The sequence below is a fragment of the Alosa alosa genome, chromosome 23, assembly GCF_017589495.1.
Source record: "Alosa alosa isolate M-15738 ecotype Scorff River chromosome 23, AALO_Geno_1.1, whole genome shotgun sequence".
NCBI lineage: Eukaryota > Metazoa > Chordata > Actinopteri > Clupeiformes > Clupeidae > Alosa > Alosa alosa.
Genome location: NC_063211.1, coordinates 10,053,585 through 10,065,634, shown reverse-complemented (window position 1 = coordinate 10,065,634; position 12,050 = coordinate 10,053,585).

The following is a 12,050-nucleotide window of genomic DNA, read 5'->3' as shown; positions in this document are numbered from 1 at the left end:
AGAAGTTATATCTCATTTGCCTATAGCCTAAGCAAAGGCTAACCAGAGATGGCTACAAAGTCAAACTGAACGCCATCGTTTTGGTTGTTAGTTCGCTGTTGGCGATATTTTCATGAAACACCCAGTACATGTGTGCATACTCACAAGGTCTGCCACCTCTCCGCTATTGGCTAGTGAAAAAAGCTTTGTTCGAAATCAGAGACATTCCCCCCGCCCTATTTTCCCCTGAATCCAGGCGTACTCCTCTAGACTACCCACATACTAAACCATGTCTGTGACCACTGCATTATCTACTTCCTCAAAGAGACTGGTGTTTGCAGGTAAACTTATAGTTTATAGGCCTGAGCGTCATATTCACAAAATTTCTGTTAACTAACAAACTGATTATGAAAATAAAACACAACTTTTCAATCTAAAACTTAATTTGAACATATATTAGTGCCGAAACCTTTCAGAATTCTTCACTTTCTGCTGACGAAAAAACGAATGTCCGCCATGTTTTTTGTGCACGTGAGCAACGTCTTTTTGTTGTTATGTCACAGGGTGTGAATAGCTTAGCTGTGTGGCCAAGGCTATTCGTACCAGGGGTGTAAATAGACACTCCATTATTTTTATTCAAACTGCAAACTAGATAAACGTTCCAAACAAGTACCCCCATGGTACAGGTGAAGCAATGACCAGACTAATAATCAGATTCGGGTGAGGGGTGGAGACAGACACAAGGAACAGAAACACATGGCTATGTAAACACAACAGCATGGTATAAGTAAACAAAGTATACCATAACCAATGGGCAATAAAATGAAAACCCCAGACCAAACTTTCTGGACATAATGTGGATAGTACAAGCTAACTTTTGTAAAAAGTGTTTGTTGACCCATTTTAATATATAGTTTTTTTTTTATTCAAGTTTGAATATTATAATCACGCATAACATAATTACGGTTCATTTTCGGTAAACATAGCATTTACATAAAATGTAATGCTGGAAAAGAACTTTAAAACATTTATCTGTGACTAGAATTGAGGGAGATTATTAATTTAATCATTAAGTCAAAGTCATAGCCCCCACACCCAATTTATTCAAACTCCATTAGGCCAAATCCCCCTTAATATTGACCCCAAACACATGCAATTTCAGTTTCATGGCTTTCTTATATGTCCGAATCAGCAAGTTTCATTCAAATCCGTGCCGATGCGGTCCAAAAGTGTGATGATTTTACACGTAATGACCCCAAGGAAGAAGTAAGAAATACATCCAAAAATAACCTTTTAACAAGACGTGAACAAAATAAAGTGTGCAAACTAAATTATAAAATGTCTGCTCAAAATAAAAAGTATAAGCTTAAGTATATACTCTGCATTTATCCCAATACGTGAATTAGTGAAACACATTCAGCACACAGTGAACACACAGTGAGGTGAAGTACACACTAATCCCGGCGCATTGAGCTGCCTGCAACAACAGCGGTGCTCGGGGAGCAGTGAGGGGTTAGTATAGTATAAGTATATATACTTTTTTGATCCCGTGAGGGAAATTTGGTCTCTGCATTTAACCCAATCGGTGAATTAGTGAAACACAAACAGCACACAGTGAACACACAGTGAGGTGAAGCACACACTAATCCCGGCGCAGTGAGCTGCCTGCTTCAACGGCAGCGCTCGGGGAGCAGTGAGAGGTTAGGTGCCTTGCTCAAGGGCACTGCCGCGGCCCACTGGTCGGAGCTCGAACCGGCAACCCTCCGGTTACAAGTCCAGAGTGCTAACCAGTGGGCCACGGCACCTTGCTCAAGGGCACTTCAGCCGTGCCTACTTGTCGGGGTTTGAACCGGCAACCCTCCGGTTACAAGTTACAGTCTCTCATGTGCTAAACCATGTCTGACCACTGTACTATCTACTTCCACTAATTTTGCTAATTTAGGGATTCTGTAAAAAGTAGAAAAATGGATCACAGATCATTTATGAGCATCTACACTTATGTTGCCCTTATTTTATCATATAATGTGATAAAACTTAAAAAATAAACACAATTTTTATTTGGTCCCAGAGCTGTTTAGAAACCCTCAACTCAGATGAACTTTGAGGACACAGAGGTCATGGAACACGTCAACAACTCTTTCCTGTGACGTTGTGTGTACAGTTTGGTGTGGAGGTATGACTCACACATACTTGCTAAGTTGCTATATTAACCAAAACATTAGGACTCTAGCATAGCATTTATTTCTCTGGTAGTAGTATTTATTGATGTAGTATTAACTATTTCCTAAGGTCTCCTCTGTTTTGTAGCTTGAATGTTATTCCTTTTTGGCAAGTCGTTTTGCTAAATGAATAAATGTGAATGTAAATTCTTCAGGCTTATTCACCCAACTTTGTTGATTTACTTGGAAGAGTCCATTAGATTGAAAAATGGGTTGCTTTGTCTGTGTACTGTAGGTGCTCATCCTGTCAAAGTCATCAGTACAAATCTACTGCTGTCATTTAACATTGATGTATCTTATGAAATAATTCACCAGGACCTCTTTGTCAACTTGAAGATGATATTCTTAATTCAATTGATTTTAGTCTGCTTTTTATTTTTTTAAAGTAAGATGACTTTCATCTGAATTGTAATATAAGTAGTCACAGTGTATTAAGATAAAATATAAATGGAAGTGTTCACAGATTGACTATGAAATACTGCAACCTACTGGTGAGTATTTCACATGTCCCATCTAAAATAGAACGGTTTAGAACTACTCATTGAAATCTGTTGAGGAATGAGGTCTTGTGTTATATTATTGCACCACTGTACTCCATTGTATTACTAGCCAACAAAAGTCCTTTATATCAGAGCTCCTGCCTATCATAATTCACTTAGATAAGATTTTGCATGAATTGTCAGTTTCCATTAATACCTTTAACTGATGCATGCTAAATGCAAAACCAGAGCAATATTGTGTTCCAACGTCAGCTGCCTGTTGATAAAGATGCTGGTCTAGTGTCTAAGCATCACCCTGAAGACTGCTCTATGTGGCAATTCCATTTCGGAATAGCCCTCACTCTAGGGCCCTAGCATCATGTATTCTAAATGTTCTCTGTGTATATTTTTAAATAAACTTAGCTTATGCTTCAACTATTCCTGGCAAAACAAATTAATAAATAAGAAACAAAGCCACCATAACTGTTTTACATTGCACCTGCTTGAATGGAAATGTTGCAACTCAAAGGGGCCTCCCATCTATATTTAGAATGAGTGATTAGATTCCAACATATTTCAAAGACACCATATGACTGGACATAGCTATAACAACAGGAGTTGTTAGAGTTTACCGTCTTGTTTCAAATAAACTCAAGTAAACTAATTATTTTTTGCTGTTGTTGGCTAACTTCACCCTTCACTTCATATTCTATCTATGATTTTCTGTTGTTTTGTTGATAGCATTGCAGTCATGGTAACTTTGTTGACTATTATATTTCATTGTCATGGCTCTGTATTACTCAACTGTTAAATGGAGGTAACAGGACTTTGGTAATCACCACATTCAAATTCAACTGAGGAATATATTGAAAAACATGAAACTGGTCCCTTTCCCAAACTGAAGAGGCCTCCTTGAAAGACACTTCAAATAAGTGAGAAGACGGAAAGCTCTGGGGAGAGAGCTACAGAGGTCTGAGACGAGGACAAATGTTGAATACATTTAAACAAATTAGTCATTTTTAAGCCAGCCACACAAGTCTGGCATTTTCCACCTCCCTAAAAAAAACCTTGATGTCCCTTGACCTTTTTTCTTGATAGGCAGGTATTTTCCAGCCAGGAGCATTGTAGACTGGATGGAATAAAGCCAAATGTAATGGAAACCAAAACACATTTCCATACTTGTCTATCATTTTTTTAGAGTGCTTAACCTTATAGCAAAAGAAAAGATAAGAAAAGTCAATCTATTTCTAATCTTATGTAATCTTTCATTTGGATCTTGTGCGTCACTCTGTATGCAACTTCCCCTCCTCACCACATGGTGGCTCTCATTGCTAGTCAAAAACAGAAGACCACAGCAGAAGGGATTCAGTCCTGGTACAAAAAGTAGACCTTTTTTGCCGGTACGACAGTTTAAGTGAATGTTTATGAATGGAATAGATTACAATTACACAGTTTTCAATAGCGAAGTGGATTCTCTGCTGAGCTGACCATCCTTAATTCCTCTACTATCAGCTGCTATGGCTTGCTGTCCTTCCGTCCATCCGTCCACCTGTCCTACATCTATGCAAGACACCCAATGCACTGTGCAGTGGGATTTCTATGCTTTCTTGTCCCCCATGCTTGAAGTGGAGAAAGATTTGTGGAAAAAAAGTGTCCAACACACATCCCCAACATATTTACAGCACACTGCCCCCCACTACCACCATGACACTCATTCACACAGAGCACCTTAGAGCACCTTACCATACCTTACTATGCACAGAGAATCACAGGCTCAGTCCCTGCCTCCCCAATACACAGCACATTGTCTCAAGACATATTGCACACTGCCCTCTCCCCACATACACAGCACACTATCTCATCTCCCTTGTCATCCCACCAACACACACACCAAGACCCCTGGCAATTGGGTTAGCCCCTTGAGCCGTGGATCTGCCCAAGGTCTCTTCCTTAGTAAGGGAGTTTTTCTTGCCCCTGTTGCTCTTGGGTGCTCCTTGTTGGTGCCCCCAATCCCAATCCTCCCCCACCTTTCTTATGCAGCCCTTGCCACTTAATCTACTAAACCCTCTTCTACTGCACTTTTACCCCCCATAAATGCACAAATAAAGGAAGAATATATAATACCATTGCACCTAGCCCCTGAGCACATTGTCTCAAAGACATATTGCACACTGCCCTCTCCCCACATACACAGCACACTATCTCATCTCCCTTGTCATCCCACCAACACACACACCAAGACCCCTGGCAATTGGGTTAGCCCCTTGAGCCGTGGATCTGCCCAAGGTCTCTTCCTTAGTAAGGGAGTTTTTTCTTGCCCCTGTTGCTCTTGGGTGCTCCTTGTTGGTGCCCCCCCCCCCCAATCCCAATCCTCCCCCCACCTTTCTTATGCAGCCCTTGCCACTTAATCTACTAAACCCCTCTTCTACTGCACTTTTACCCCCATAAATGCACAAATAAGGGAAGAATATATAATAAGGGAAGAATATATAATAAGGGAAGAGGAGAGATAGACTTCTGCCTCTTCACCCCCTCCATGTTTGGTACTGTCTGTCCACTAGCCACTTGTACCACTGTCTTTATGCCTCACTGTTTGCGTGCTATATTAGCACATTAGCACATATGCATAACCCCCTCCATGCCACAGCCGAACTGTGGCCACACTTATACATTTTCTTAAATAGTTAAATATATAGATCTATAGACTTTACTTTACTTTATTTCTGCATTGTTGCACTGTTGACTTACTCATTTGCACTCCATGACCACTATCACCATTGCACTACCACCATGACACTCATTCACACAGAGCACCTTAGAGCACCTTACCATACCTTACTATCACAGAGAATCACAGGCTCAGTCCCTGCCTCAGTCATTGCAAGCGCCTCTGATTTATTAATCACCACTATGTGGATACTGTTTTTAGAATTGATTTAGATTAAGTGTTAGTATAATTTGTATTTTTGTCATTTGTATTTTAGTATATTTTTATATATTGTATTAAGTGTTAGTATAATTTGTATTTTAGTATATTTAGCATATTCTTTATCATCTACTGTCCTTACTGCTTAGTTGTGTTTTTATATTATATACTTTAATTACTCTTTCTGCTGTTAAAGAATGTGTTTGTGTTGTATGTATGCTGCTGAGACCTTGAATTTCCCTTGGGGATCAATAAAGTATCTATCTATCTATCTATCTATCTATCAATCTCTAAATAGGCTGACACCAGACATAATTTCACTGCATTTCTTACATCCAGTAACTATATGCATGTGACAAACTTTCTTGTATCCTTGAAACCATTTTCTCCAATCCAACAGATGGCAGCAATGAGAATGAGTGAGTCCAAGGTATGTTTAAGGTAACTTAAATGCTTGAAGCCTTACGAATGTCTGTTACAGCTGGTCTGTAAAGTAGGCGTGTTGTGTAGTAGCCTGGTTGCAGCTGGCGGATCGCCGGGCATATCTAATGTCACTTCCGGTATGTCATTTCTGGTAGCATGTAGCCTTCTTCCTGCCATGCCAGTGAACTCATTCCCCTTCATGCAACACTGTGCAGATCTAGATGAAATTGATGCATGCTGGACTTAACACAACACATATTTTCATTGTGCAAAAATCCAGCATGCATCACTTTCAGCCAGATTTGCGCAGCACCGCATAAAGTTGAATGAGCCTAGTTCCACTCAAATGTCTAATCCTGGTCTAGCTGTTTATAATGCATCCTAGGGACCGGCCACTCCCACTTCAAAAGTTGTCATGTACTCCCAGGAGAGGACATTTGGTTATAGTGAGGTCAGGTGTGGAAAGGAAAGGATCTGATACAAAATGTCTGGATTTCTCTGGGTGACTTGCATGGAGGACATTTGCAAGGAAGCTCAAAAAGCTCCCCTATGACATGAGTTGCTATTTATATGCAATGCTGTTAGTATCAACTAATCTTAAGGATATGGGTTGTCATAAACCCATTTCAAGTTAATATTCAATAAAGTTAATGTGCCAGTGCACGTGTAATTGTAATGGAAACAGCAGCTACCACCTCCTGATGTTTCCCAGAGTATGTTGGGGTTAATGATGGCCTTAGCTTTGTGACGTTCTCCGGAAGAGTCCCACCCAGCAGACAAACGCTAAACTCCCACACTCTCATCTTTCATCTGGACCGCTGCCACTCGCGCCGTGGGGGAGGGACTTCAGAGAGTCTTTTCTCCCTCCATGCTTGAGTCCTGGGACATTGCCATAGTGACCCGTTGGGTGCCTCTCATAAAGACGGAGGGATGGATGGGGATCATTCATGGCATGAGGTTTTTTTTCTCCCCTGGAGAGAAAATCTTTAGATGTATTTCATAAAAATGATAAATGAAGCGAAGCAATCCAGCATTGTTATGTAATAAGTGGTAAAATTAAAATTTCAATGAATAAAAATCCCTTTTAAGTAGTATGTCACATGACTTTTTGATTTTACCACACAGGAAGATTTCCCAGGCAGCACCTATTGACAGAACCTCCTATTGTTTAATCAAACTTGTAGGCTGCATATCTATTTACAATATTACAGAACTTCATATTGTTTAATCAAACTTGTAGGCTGCATATCTATTACAATATTACAAAGCAACAAATGGGGCAAATGGCTCACAGTCGCATAAAATATTTTCTAATAATGAATGAACACTTCCGCCTTCATGTGGGTTCAAATTCTCAACCAACTTATTGTTTCCTGACAAAATGGCACAGAAAAAGAGCTCGCTAGAGGCAATGTGTTAGATATTGGAAACTGAGCTAAGCTCTCTCTTGAAATGTTTGGACCCTCTAGCACGACCACAGAGAACCACAAAGGAGATTTGCTCCTGCGGCCTGCACCACTGGACTGTCTGGCAGCGGCTGCATGGTCCAGTAGGACTGCCTAGCATACTAATGACTTCGGTCTCCAGGACTAGAGGGCAGTCCCACTTTTCATGTTCAGACTGAATTAGGACGTATTCAACACTCCAACTCCAGTTTGTTTAGATGAGTGGGAGGGAGGGACAAAGGGGGGAGAGGGGGTGAAAAGAAAATTGGTCAAATGTTCTTATACTTTGATTTAGCATACCCCCATATGGCTTCTGATGTTTATTGCTTTTTGATGTTTTGCTGATTTTTATCATTTGTATGTCTCACAGCAACCTAATTAGCAGCTGTTGTGCTTATGAACCGCTAAGCTAAAGTTAAAGGAGGAGTTTGGTATTCTTCAGCCTATACACTCTCAAAAAGGATGTGTTGGAAATAACACATTGATGTTATTAGGTAAGGACAACACAGTTTGTAGGCTCAAAAAATCATCATTTGTGCAAAGTCATTGCATAATTTTGAAGAATACCTAACTTTAAATTAAATTGTTTTCATTTAAATGTTCTTAGCTGACAGATTGCTTTACTGATGGATATTGAATATTAGCAGATTATCACAGTTACATCATGCTTACAGACTCGTGCATATGGATGTAAAATTGACACATCTATACAGTACATCATGAAACTGAAGTGTTTATTGTATGGCTTTCTCCCTCAACACATAATAGCTCTTTCAGTGGTCATTCTCTGTTTCAGTACTGGTGTGTGACTTTCATTTACTCAGAAACTTATATAGGTGAGAGAAAAGGGGCAGGCAGTGAGGTCATTTTGACCGTTTAAATGTTCCTGATGTTTTGTGTTGGTTTGAAAAAGAGGCCTTTCTGTTCACCTCTGGACCAAGGGGGAGACCTATAGAAAGGTTATTGGCATGACGAATTTGTCAAGGGATCGCATAGAAATTGCCTGGTAAAGTTCTTTCACAGAAAGGCAATGGTGGGCTGGCTCTGAAAGTACGTATGCCCTCCACTTGAATGAAAGATTATCATTTGTGGGGAAACTAGTCAAATTAGTCAGAGATCCCAAGGAAAAACAAGTGGGGTGCCTTGAATGTTTTATATTTCACTTCATATTTTAAAGTGGAGGAGTGGGTTAAATCATCACAAATTAATTCTCTCTAACTATTCACTTTAAAATAAATCAGGAAATAAATAAAACATGAATTTAACCAGCATTGTTAAAAGATCTCAATGGCCTGGGAATTTGTTAAGTAGGCCAAAAGCTCTGAGCATTTTCCACAGAAAGCACTTTCAGGTTGAGGCAGAAACATGCATTTCAGTGAACTGTATCTGTTACTTTTGTTTAGTTTGTTTTGTCTGTTAATTGTTGGAGAACGAACCATATGTTTTCCTCTACAAAGTAATAACAGTACTTGTTCTAGTCAGATGTTTTAGCTCTACATCCTGATTGATTCATAACACTACACAATTAATTGTCTTGAAGACATCTATGATGATACATCATTAGTAGACATTTCAATTTTTTTTATTTCATTCTTTCATTATAGATGTATTTATTCATTCATTATACATTCATTCATATGCCCTACCTTATCACCACCTAAATACATGGCCCACTTTGAAGGGTATTCCTCTCCAATTATAAATGTTAGCTCTTGGGACTTTATTCTCCACACTGTCAAATTACTTATTACATCATTACATTTTACATGCTGTTAAAGGTGCTCTAAGCGATACCACACGTTTTTTAGGCTAAAACATTTTATGTCACTTACTGCAAACATCACCTAACCAACCGCTAACTGTCTGTGTCCTGCACTGTAAAAAAAACAATCTCTGTGGACAGCCCAGGCTCCAAAAACGGCAACAAAAACAACCTGGGCAAACCTAGCCCATAAAAACATAATATACTGTTCCAGCAAATCACAGACGAGATGTTTCAATTGGACGGAGCAGCACTGGAGGGAGGGGGAGGAAGTAGCGAGCTAGCTCTCTGTTTTGTTTAAAAGTCAACAGAAGTGATGTTACCCAGCATCGCTTAGAGCACCTTTAAGGACGACATCTGTTCCACATTATTTCACGTTTAATGTACGTATTTTGCATGTGTTGTGTTGCTGTCTTACACTACCTAAAACGCATTACGCCACTGACCAAGAGAAACCAGGGGTCCGTTGCACAAAAGCAGAATTAAGACATCCGGGATAAGTTACTGAGCTGCGCTCAATGAATCCAAAACAAGAGCGTACAGGCTTAATTGGTTGCACAACGAGCAAGCCAGGATGAGCAGACACGGATTCACCAAGCCAGGTGAAACCTGTCCTGATAAGTGCCACCACGGCTCCCTCAAATAGACCCCGCCACCGATCACAGATTCACTGATTCACCATGGCAACTAGAGGGGCTTCATTGCTTCTTCTACGGTGTGAAGTAGGTAGCGATAGCCTTTTCACCACAGCAACAAACAGCAACACCTCTGTTTAGGAGAATATTGCAACTAGTGCCGCGACCACCACGCGCAAAATGGTTAGGCACTACCGTGACGTCACATTGTCGCATGACAGGTCGGGAATGGCGAGTATGTAAAAGTTATTTAATGATCACAAACGTTTAAATAATGACAGTGGGTCTAGGTATATGTGATAACAATGTGTAGTGGGCAGTGGAATAACTATTGGTTTCCGTTTGTGGTGACTGCTGACTGAGATAAGGGATGAGATTAAATAGATCCTGGAATTTAGCCTGGTCTGGAGCAGGCTAGCTCCACAGAATAAATCACCATGGTAACTTATACCATAACATATCCTGCTGCCCCCTATCCCGCTTTTGTGCAACTGGATCACGGATAACCAAGATATCCCGGCTTAATCCCTTATCCTAGTTTTGTGCAATAGGGCCCTGGTCAGAAGTCCATGGCGAGTTGTTTATGTTATTTAAAGAGCGCATTATCAACAGTTATATGGGCGGGTGCACAATGCATCTTTCTATCATCCATGAACGTGCACCAGTGCACATCCATGCAAAGCATTACAAATTACACGATTACAATGGGATCATATGAACAACTCGCCATGGACTTCTGACCAGGTTTCTCTTGGTAAGTGGCGTAATGCATTTTCGGTAGTGTATGATTTTTAGACAATGCGCCAGACCACTCCCTAGGTTGTTCATTGCCACACCTCCTGGCGCATTGTTTAAAAATGAGACGTGCAAAATACGAAAATAAACTTTGCGCCGGTTGGAAAATAGGGGCCATGAGAGTGTTCCAGCAGCCATTTAGTAAACATAAAGCACAAGATTTACATATAAACCACAAGACACAACCTGAAGTAGGCATACACTGAAAAAACTGATTATCTAATAAAATCTAACCAAGTGTCTAGTTGATATTGCTTTCAGTATAAAGAGACTTACCAAGTGCTTTCTCGTAAAATCATTTAACTTAATTTAAGAAGATTTTGACTTATTATAAGATGTCTCATCCTGAAAACAAGCAAATTTCTCTACCAGTGTGTTAAACAAATTTGTTCGAAAATCAAGCAGATTTGTTTGCCAGTGCGTAGAGCAAATATTTCTTGATAAGACTGAAAATAAGTCTTCTTAAATTAAGTCAAAATGATATTTCGAGAAAGCGCAAGATAAGTCTCTTCATACTAAAAACAATACCAAATAGATTTTTTTTATCTTAATATTAGATTAACAACACTTGGCTAGATTTTATTTTTTGCAGTGTAGTACAACCAAGATACATGTGCAGATTTAAACTGTTACTGTCAAATAAATAAATAAATAAATAAATAAATACAAAATAAATGAGGGACTGAAACAATTGAACACTATTTAAACAAATTAGCAGTAAAACTATCCAGATGTTCATGTTGATTAGAAAGTGACTACATGGTCCTCTATCTGTAGTACAAATCTCCCATGCGCAACCAGTGTTGATGGTTGTCGTAACTACTTTAAGAGCATGGGAATTGACTTGCTAAATTTAGTCTCTCCAGTTCATTCTCAAACTAATTTACAGGCAAACAGTGATGTACTGTCCTTTTATTGTTGAGGATAGCACGGCGGAGGGAAGCCCCAGGCTCTTTTTGTCAGAAGTGGAGGTAAGATTCAATGTGTTTCAGGTTAGCACTGCCATTGACAGAGAGCCCAAGATTTATGCCATGCTAGGAAAGACTATTTTAATGTTGCGGTGCATTGTTTAGATAATGAAAGAGCTGTACATTGTTGCCCTACATCAGCTGGAGGACCCCAGTTCAAGTGTCTCAAGTGTCTATTTAAGCAGCAGGCCACATTATAGGTTGGTATGTGAGGAGGATAATTCTCTGTCTGTTCAGTTGACAGAAAAGTTTTATATCTCTGAGAATCAGCAGTGCACATTTGCACCATGCCAGGGTAGTGATTACTGTACATTCTGATATAATTCCTGTCTGGTATTAATCATTTGTTTCTGATGAGCAGCAAATCATTGTCTTAGGAATGCTCAAATGCTGTGAATATTTAAAGGTTAGACTGTTGT